Genomic DNA, 10,000 nt, shown 5'->3' with positions numbered 1-10,000 from the left:
AGAGATTGGAGTCAGGATTGATGATAAGGTCTATAATATACTGCTTTTGCAGATACCTAATTCTGCTAATTCTGGTGGCTTCAAATCAATCAAGGATTGCAGTCATTATTGGATCATATGCAGCAACTTTCTTTCTAGCTGCGGTCTTGTAATCAACAATAGTAAATCGTTCACTGTTTTCCATTAAAATGCACCGCATGTTAAGAAATCATTTGTAGACAATAACACACCGTCTTCACATGTGGAGGGCTGGAACTTTCCGGCTCTATCGAGAACAGACGGCTGGTGCTACTTAGGAGTACCATTTACTCCAGAAGGTGCCAACATTGGGGATATCAATAGCAAGCTCCAAATAATTATTGATAAACTGACAAAAGCACCATTAAAGCCACAACAAAACGCCTATTTGCACTGAGAACCATTGGTATTCCCAGGCTGTTACATCAACTAACCCTGGAAACGCCAAGTTGGGTCTTCTCAAATCACTTGACGGTGGTAAGAAGCGATTAAGTCTTGGCTCAGATTACCAAATGACCTCACTACAGCTTACTTTTACGCGCACTTTAAGGACGGAGGCTTATCGTTTCCCTCTTTAAGGTGGCTGGTACCTCTGAGACGTAAAAACCGGCTAATAAATTAAACTGGGGCGAAAACGAATTCCACAAACTGGAGATTGCCAACTGCGAAAAACGGTTAAAGGACAACAACAAACGTCCTGTCTTCTCAAAAGCAATTAGACGAGAGGTGGGCCCCGGCTACTGCATCAGTCAGTGGACGGGGGACCACTCGCGAAATCGTCGAAGACCCCATCACAACATCGATGGGTAATTGATGGCAGTAGGTTCCTGTCGGGCAAAGACTATATGAACTGCATTAAGTTTAGAATTAATGCAATGCCACAAGATCCCGTACCACCAGGGGAAGAAAACAAGACAGGTTTTTCGTCGGGCGGCTGCAATGCTCCCGAAACCCTTGACCATATTTTACAGACATGCCACAGGAGCCATCGACAGCGAATTGAGAGACACAACGCCGTGTGTCAGTATGTAAAAAGAGCCCTAGAGAAAACGTACTCGCACGTCGACCTAGAACCAAACTTCAAGACGGCGGAAGGCACCAGAAAACCAGATTTAATTGCGCGCGCAAAGTGGAAGAGCCATTGTTCTGGATGCCCAAATTGTTGGAGGATCCATGGACATGGCTAGAGCCCACAAACGCAAGTTAGAATATTATAAAAATCTGGAAAACAAGGTGAAAAGAAGTACAATGTGTCAACAGTGTCATACAATTCCATCACACTAAATATCAGAGGTGTATGGCATGAGGAATCTGCGAAATATCTAGTGTCGGAGAAAATATTAACTAGTGACGAATTAAAAGTAATTTCCACCAGAGTACTTATAGGAGGGCTAATCGGATTCAGCAAATGGTCACGAACAACGACTATAAGAAGTGAGCGACAGGGGATCGGCTAACCATCTGTATTAATGCGTGCTGCCTGCGCCAACACCCGCCAGGCATAATACTAGGAGTTAGGTTTAGTGGGTATTGCCTTCGGGTCGAGTCCCACACTGCCTGGTCAACCTGGCGACCGGCGTGCGTAAATGCATTCCCCCCCTAGCCAAAAAAAAAAAAAAAAAAAAAATAGCCAAATGCCTCGTCATCTAACTAGTGACGCGCATGAATGGATTAACGAGATTCCCACTGTCCCTATCTACTTTCTAGCGAAACCACTGCCAAGGGAACGGGCTTGGAAAAATTAGCGGGGAAAGAAGACCCTGTTGAGCTTGACTCTAGTCTGGCATTGTAAGGAGACATAAAGGTGTAGCATAAGTGGGAGATAGTAATATCGTCGGTGAAATACCACTACTTTCATCGTTTCTTTACTTACTCGATGGGCGGAAAGCGTGCGTCGAAAACTTGCGTTCCGACTGTCACGGTTTTCTAGAGCCAAGCGCATAAGAGTGGTGTGAGCCATTGCGCCGATCGCCAACAATACTCTAGCGTGATCCGATTCGAGGAAACTGCTAGGCGGGGAGTTTGACTGGGGCGGTACATCTGTCAAATAATAACGCAGGTGTCCTAAGGCCAGCTCAGCGAGGACAGAAACCTCGCGTAGAGCAAAAGGGCAAATGCTGGCTTGATCCCGTTGTTCAGTGTGCACAGGGACTGCGAAAGCATGGCCTATCGATCCTTTTGGCTTGAAGAGTTTTCAGCAAGAGGTGTCAGAAAAGTTACCACAGGGATAACTGGCTTGTGGCAGCCAAGCGTTCATAGCGACGTTGCTTTTTGATCTTTCGATGTCGGCTCTTCCTATCATTGCGAAGCAGAATTCGCCAAGCGTTGGATTGTTCACCCCAAATAGGGAACGTGAGCTGGGTTTAGACCGTCGTGAGACAGGTTAGTTTTACCCTACTGATGAATCGTCGTTGCGATAGTAATCCTGCTCAGTACGAGAGGAACCGCAGGTTCGGACATTTGGTTCACGCACTCGGTCGAGCGGCCGGTGGTGCGAAGCTACCATCCGTGGGATTATGCCTGAACGCCTCTAAGGCCGTATCCTTTCTAGACAAAGTAAGCAACGATATCTCTAGAGTCTCGTGAGTCGAAAGGCTCAATACAATGTGATTTATTAGGTATTCGGCACACGCCGTTTATCGCACGAGCCATATTTAGCCGAATGGGGCGCTGGACAGGGGCGATATCCGTCCGTTATATCTGTCTTGCCTATAGCGGTCGATCATGGGTCACTAGTTCGATGTAGAGACTCGGAATCGTTTGTAAACGACTTAGGTACCTGGCGGGGTGTTGTACTCGGCAGAGCAGTTACCACGCTGCGATCCGTTGAGACTCAGCCCTTGGCTTGGGGATTCGTCATGTTGGCTTGACGTCACCCCACGCTATTAGAGCATAAGCCTTAAGCCGTCGCATTGCAGCATGCCACAATCAGTAGGCTTGACAGTCGAAAACTTGTACATGCTGTACATGTGACACTTCTTCGGTATCTACCTAGCTATTTTGTACAACGTGCGTGAGTCAGCACGTAAATCAAAACTTATTGACAAATTCCAATACTAGAAATATTTATTATTTCTTTCAATAACCATAATGTCAAGAGAATAGTTATAAATATTTTGTAAGTTTACGAAATATATGTTTTTAAGAGAAACTTTTCATAATTTTTTAATATAAATATATGATATAATTCATTAAATTCTAAATAGGGAGAATGTTTTTTGCTAAATTTCTTGGAAATGCGTACAAGTTGCTAATAAGCAAAGTACGTATAAGTTATCTATAATGCAAAATGCGTGCAAGTTGTCAATGTGTAAAATACGTGCAAGTTGTCAATTTGCATAATGCGTGCAAGTTGTCAATTTTCAGAATACGTGTAAGTTGTCAATGTGCAAAATACGTGCAAGTTGCTATTTTTATTTAATTTTTGTAATATACTCTAAATAATTAGTAACTTCCAACCTATAAATATTTCGATTCTTTTATAATAAAATATTCAGTATATTTATTTCCTTTTTAACAAAATATTCAGTATTTATATATAATTTCAAACTACATCTAGTAAACTTTTAGGGACATTTGCGAGTAAGCCTAACCTAGAATCATGCATCGAAACAGGTTAAAAACATTTTCCGGCTTTTTGAAATCAGTAACTTACGGGTACATCAGACTACATCAAGTAACTGTTAGGGGACATTTGCGAGTAAGCCTAACCTAGAATCATGCATCGAAACAGGTTAAAAACATTTTCCGGCTTTTTGAAATCAGTAACTTACGGGTACATCAGACTACATCAAGTAAACTGTTAGGGGACATTTGCGAGTAAGCCTAACCTAGAATCATGCATCGAAACAGGTTAAAAACATTTTCCGGCTTTTTGAAATCAGTAACTTACGGGTACATCAGACTACATCAAGTAAACTGTTAGGGGACATTTGCGAGTAAGCCTAACCTAGAATCATGCATCGAAACAGGTTAAAAACATTTTCCGGCTTTTTGAAATCAGTAACTTACGGGTACATCAGACTACATCAAGTAAACTGTTAGGGGACATTTGCGAGTAAGCCTAACCTAGAATCATGCATCGAAACAGGTTAAAAACATTTTCCGGCTTTTTGAAATCAGTAACTTACGGGTACATCAGACTACATCAAGTAAACTGTTAGGGGACATTTGCGAGTAAGCCTAACCTAGAATCATGCATCGAAACAGGTTAAAAACATTTTCCGGCTTTTTGAAATCAGTAACTTACGGGTACATCAGACTACATCAAGTAAACTGTTAGGGGACATTTGCGAGTAAGCCTAACCTAGAATCATGCATCGAAACAGGTTAAAAACATTTTCCGGCTTTTTGAAATCAGTAACTTACGGGTACATCAGACTACATCAAGTAAACTGTTAGGGGACATTTGCGAGTAAGCCTAACCTAGAATCATGCATCGAAACAGGTTAAAAACATTTTCCGGCTTTTTGAAATCAGTAACTTACGGGTACATCAGACTACATCAAGTAAACTGTTAGGGGACATTTGCGAGTAAGCCTAACCTAGAATCATGCATCGAAACAGGTTAAAAACATTTTCCGGCTTTTTGAAATCAGTAACTTACGGGTACATCAGACTACATCAAGTAAACTTTAGGGGACATTTGCGAGTAAGCCTAACCTAGAATCATGCATCGAAACAGGTTAAAACATTTTCCGGCTTTTGAAATCAGTAACTTACGGGTACATCAGACTACATCAAGTAAACTGTTAGGGGACATTTGCGAGTAAGCCTAACCTAGAATCATGCATCGAAACAGGTTAAAAACATTTTCCGGCTGGCTTTTGGAATCAGTAACTTACGGGTACATCAGACTACATCAAGTAAACTGTTAGGGGACATTTGCGAGTAAGCCTAACCTAGAATCATGCATCGAAACAGGTTAAAAACATTTTTCCGCCGGCTTTTGAAATCAGTAACTTACGGGTACATCAGACTACATCAAGTAAACTGTTAGGGGACATTTGCGAGTAAGCCTAACCTAGAATCATGCATCGAAACAGGTTAAAAACATTTTCCGGCTTTTTGAAATCAGTAACTTACGGGTACATCAGACTACATCAAGTAAACTGTTAGGGGACATTTGCGAGTAAGCCTAACCTAGAATCATGCATCGAAACAGGTTAAAAACATTTTCCGGCTTTTTGAAATCAGTAACTTACGGGTACATCAGACTACATCAAGTAAACTGTTAGGGGACATTTGCGAGTAAGCCTAACCTAGAATCATGCATCGAAACAGGTTAAAAACATTTTCCGGCTTTTGAAATCAGTAACTTACGGGTACATCAGACTACATCAAGTAAACTGTTAGGGGACATTTGCGAGTAAGCCTAACCTAGAATCATGCATCGAAACAGTTAAAAACATTTTCGGCTTTTTGAAATCAGTAACTTACGGGTACATCAGACTACATCAAGTAAACTGTTAGGGGACATTTGCGAGTAAGCCTAACCTAGAATCATGCATCGAAACAGGTTAAAAACATTTTCCGGCTTTTTGAAATCAGTAACTTACGGGTACATCAGACTACATCAAGTAAACTGTTAGGGGACATTTGCGAGTAAGCCTAACCTAGAATCATGCATCGAAACAGGTTAAAAACATTTTCCGGCTTTTTGAAATCAGTAACTTACGGGTACATCAGACTACATCAAGTAAACTGTTAGGGGACATTTGCGAGTAAGCCTAACCTAGAATCATGCATCGAAACAGGTAAAAACATTTTCCGGCTTTTGAAATCAGTAACTTACGGGTACATCAGACTACATCAAGTAAACTGTTAGGGGACATTTGCGAGTAAGCCTAACCTATAATCATGCATCGAAACAGGTTAAAAAACATTTTCCGGCTTTTTGAAATCAGTAACTTACGGGTACATCAGACTACATCAAGTAAACTGTTAGGGGACATTTGCGAGTAAGCCTAACCTAGAATCATGCATCGAAACAGGTTAAAAAACATTTTCCGGCTTTTTGAAATCAGTAACTTACGGGTACATCAGACTACATCAAGTAACTGTTAGGGGACATTTGCGAGTAAGCCTAACCTAGAATCATGCATCGAAACAGGTAAAAACATTTCCGGCTTTTTGAAATCAGTAACTTACGGGTACATCAGACTACATCAAGTAAACTGTTAGGGGACATTGCGAGTAAGCCTAACCTAGAATCATGCATCGAAACAGGTTAAAAACATTTCCGGCTTTTTGAAATCAGTAACTTACGGGTACATCAGACTACATCAAGTAAACTGTTAGGGGACATTTGCGAGTAAGCCTAACCTAGAATCATGCATCGAAACAGGTTAAAAACATTTTCCGGCTTTTTGAAATCAGTAACTTACGGGTACATCAGACTACATCAAGTAAACTGTTAGGGGACATTTGCGAGTAAGCCTAACCTAGAATCATGCATCGAAACAGGTTAAAAACATTTCCGGCTTTTTGAAATCAGTAACTTACGGGTACATCAGACTACATCAAGTAAACTGTTAGGGGACATTTGCGAGTAAGCCTAACCTAGAATCATGCATCGAAACAGTTAAAAACATTTTCCGGCTTTTTGAAATCAGTAACTTACGGGTACATCAGACTACATCAAGTAACTGTTAGGGGACATTTGCGAGTAAGCCTAACCTAGAATCATGCATCGAAACAGGTTAAAAACATTTTCCGGCTTTTTGAAATCAGTAACTTACGGGTACATCAGACTACATCAAGTAAACTGTTAGGGACATTTGCGAGTAAGCCTAACCTAGAATCATGCATCGAAACAGGTTAAAAACATTTTCCGGCTTTTTGAAATCAGTAACTTACGGGTACATCAGACTACATCAAGTAAACTGTTAGGGACATTTGCGAGTAAGCCTAACCTAGAATCATGCATCGAAACAGGTTAAAAACATTTTCCGGCTTTTTGAAATCAGTAACTTACGGGTACATCAGACTACATCAAGTAAACTGTTCGGGGACATTTGCGAGTAAGCCTAACCTAGAATCATGCATCGAAACAGGTTAAAACATTTTCCGGCTTTTTGAAATCAGTAACTTACGGGTACATCAGACTACATCAAGTAAACTGTTAGGGGACATTTGCGAGTAAGCCTAACCTAGAATCATGCATCGAAACAGGTCAAACTACTTTTGAAGAAATATTGTTTTTGTTTTTTAGGAATGACATATATTTATTCTATTATTTATTTACATGACATGGTTTAAATACAACATTTTTATTTCTTTAAGTTACATTTTTATTTAAAATAAAATTTCTTACATTTAGCTAATACAATTTAAATAAATTAATATCTGAAATTTTGCTTACTTTCCAGTCGAGGATGCTTTTCACGAGATAGTAGTGTCGCTGTCATAACACCTTCGCGATTTTGCTCTAATACGCGTTTTGATACATTAGCCAGTAATTGAACATGTCTCTCAGTTCCCTGAATGTGGACCGGAATTTTAGGGTCACTCCATGGACACTCATTGCTTTGTAGATATTGTACTAGATGTTCATGAGGAATATTTAGCGTAAAGGCTGGTTCGGATATATTTGAATAATCATCCATATCTATCATATTAGTATAGTCGGTGCATTCGAAATTTATTTCGGGTGTTTTGTAATCTCTCAATTGCGTCAGGTCTTCCACATTATTACGGTAATATAAGATTTTTCTTATAGCTGAATCTCGTATTTCCTTTTTATTATCAAACAACATTGCTAATAAAATATTTTCTGAGTGAGCATAGTATGCGTTTTCTTTAGCAACATTGTTCACAATTTGTCTCAAATTCGAGTCTAAATATTACGTCCAGCTAATAAATTTATAAATAATATACTACCATACACCACAGAGTTGTAATATTTAATGTTAAAGTACATTGGAATATATACTTTCATTACGTAGTTTTGCCAGAAATTTTCAAATTTTGGAAGGCTTATTAGTAGTTTACATATAACCGAAGTAACCTACTAGCCTTCGTGAGCCAACGGGAATGTGCTATTGGCCCTGGTTTCATGTTAGCTACGTCTGTCGATACTTCTCCAGAAGCAACTGCTTTAGCTATTTTTATTAAATAACTTGAGTCAGTTGTCGATTCAGCAGGACTTATATCAGCCAAATTTTCAAGTGGGATTTTTCAAAGTCTTTTACCGGCTGGAAGTATATAGGAAAAATAAATTATATTGAATTTGAACATAGGTATTAAAAATAGTAAATATGTTATAACTCACCGGTATATTTTCGCATGTTTCAATTTGTTTGCTTAATATTCCAGTTTTTGTTCGTGGTCCAGTGGTCAATGATTTTTCCAAATAGTTAAATAAATGGCGAAGTGGAAGTTCGTTAAAGTGGAGAAGACACACAACCAATGCAGTGGCCTGTTTAACTGAATTTCAAATCGACGTAAAATACCATTTTTTACGCCTGTATTTGCTGGTTCACCATCGCAACATATGCCTATCAAAGAATCGAGAGCTATTCCTTTATCGGCGAAAAACTCGTTCAATTTGATTACTTTACTTTCCGAATCTTCATTTTCCAATTTTGTGTAACCCAACAATTGGCCATTCGGTTCCTTTAAAAAAGAAAACTAAATGCGCTTCTTTAATCATTCGTGGGTGAAACTTCTTATCGATTTTTCCATGGTAATAGAATCATTTTTTCGGCCGTCGAATGAAAATGCTATTAATTCAGAAGAATCATATCGTTTGTGTAGAGCTTGCCTATTTTTCTGCCTCTCACGAACGCTTTATTTTTATCCATAATGACAGGATTGCCCCAATCATCCGTTATGCCCAGGTCACGCAGGGATTGCCGTCACCACGCCAGAACCAACTCTATCAGAAATTGCAAATCTGTCGCACATTAAGGCATAGCTTGGAGCCTTATATCTTCGACTATATGGACCACGTTTTATATGAGAGGTATTTTGTGAACTTTCCGAACTGCTTTTAGAATCAAAATCAACATCTGGAGTATATGTCTCACCTGGAGTAATATTGCTAGTTATTGTAGATTCTGATACTTCATCTTCAATTTTTATAATATATTCTGGTATCGTAGATTTCCTCTCATTATGTTGATCCATCATAAACGCTTGTAAATGTTCTGGGATCAGTCCACAGGAACACAGTAATCTTCGCAAATCACATTTGCATTTTCCAATATAAAATAATTCTTTCGTGGATTCTACAAACTCCTGAAATGATGCTTGGGTAGACTTGCTTTTATTTGTACTTTTATATTTATCAATCAATCGGTTCATTTTCTAGCGATACTTCGTTTCTCCATATTGGAATATCAATTTTTTCCCACGTCTGAATCAATTTCGTTACCACATTTGGAGTAAATGTTTTATATGAAAACATTTATTTTGTTTTTTTGATATTTCGGCCAAATAAAATAATACCTGATAATTTCCATACTTGTCGGAAGATTTATTCCAGTAAATCTTTTGCTTCCCAAATGTAATTTGATCATGCGAGCGCATATGATTCAAATTACTGGCACTTGCGCCGGAATTTAAATAAGAATTCGCCATTGATACTTCACGTCTAACTGGAGAACTGAATGAGATTTATGCCAATTTTTCACATTAATATATCCTTTTCGAAACTTCGAGAATCATTATAAAAAAATACTAGCGCACTCTGATGGAAATAAATAACAACAAACTAAACCCGATTTAAAAACCCCCGTACAAACTATCATCAAAATATAACTCACAATTTGAATTATTCACATGCCTAAATTAATATATAACTTTATTAAAACCAGTATTTTATTGAAAATTTCGCTGGCTAAAGAGTTATTTGCGATATATGGTTTTGAAGTCAAAATCATTTAAATAACACATATATTTCATATGAAAAGGTGCCCATATCGCTTAATTTTACTTCTATTAATAATGATTCGGCCCCCCCTAATATATATATATATAT

At 38.7% G+C, this 10,000-nt stretch overlaps 1 pseudogene; it reads left to right on the top strand.

Annotated features, from left to right (window-relative positions):
• Positions 1 to 2,875, top strand: part of LOC113381036 — a 6,993-nt pseudogene extending 4,118 nt beyond the window's left edge.
• The last annotated feature ends 7,125 nt before the right edge of the window (positions 2,876 to 10,000 follow it).

This window comes from Ctenocephalides felis, unplaced genomic scaffold (assembly GCF_003426905.1).
Source record: "Ctenocephalides felis isolate EL2017-DRISC unplaced genomic scaffold, ASM342690v1 CF-g0.4_SCAFFOLD_02530, whole genome shotgun sequence".
Lineage (NCBI taxonomy): Eukaryota > Metazoa > Arthropoda > Insecta > Siphonaptera > Pulicidae > Ctenocephalides > Ctenocephalides felis.
The sequence above is the reverse complement of the archived record's forward strand: the minus strand, read 5'-3'. Positions and strand labels throughout refer to the sequence as shown.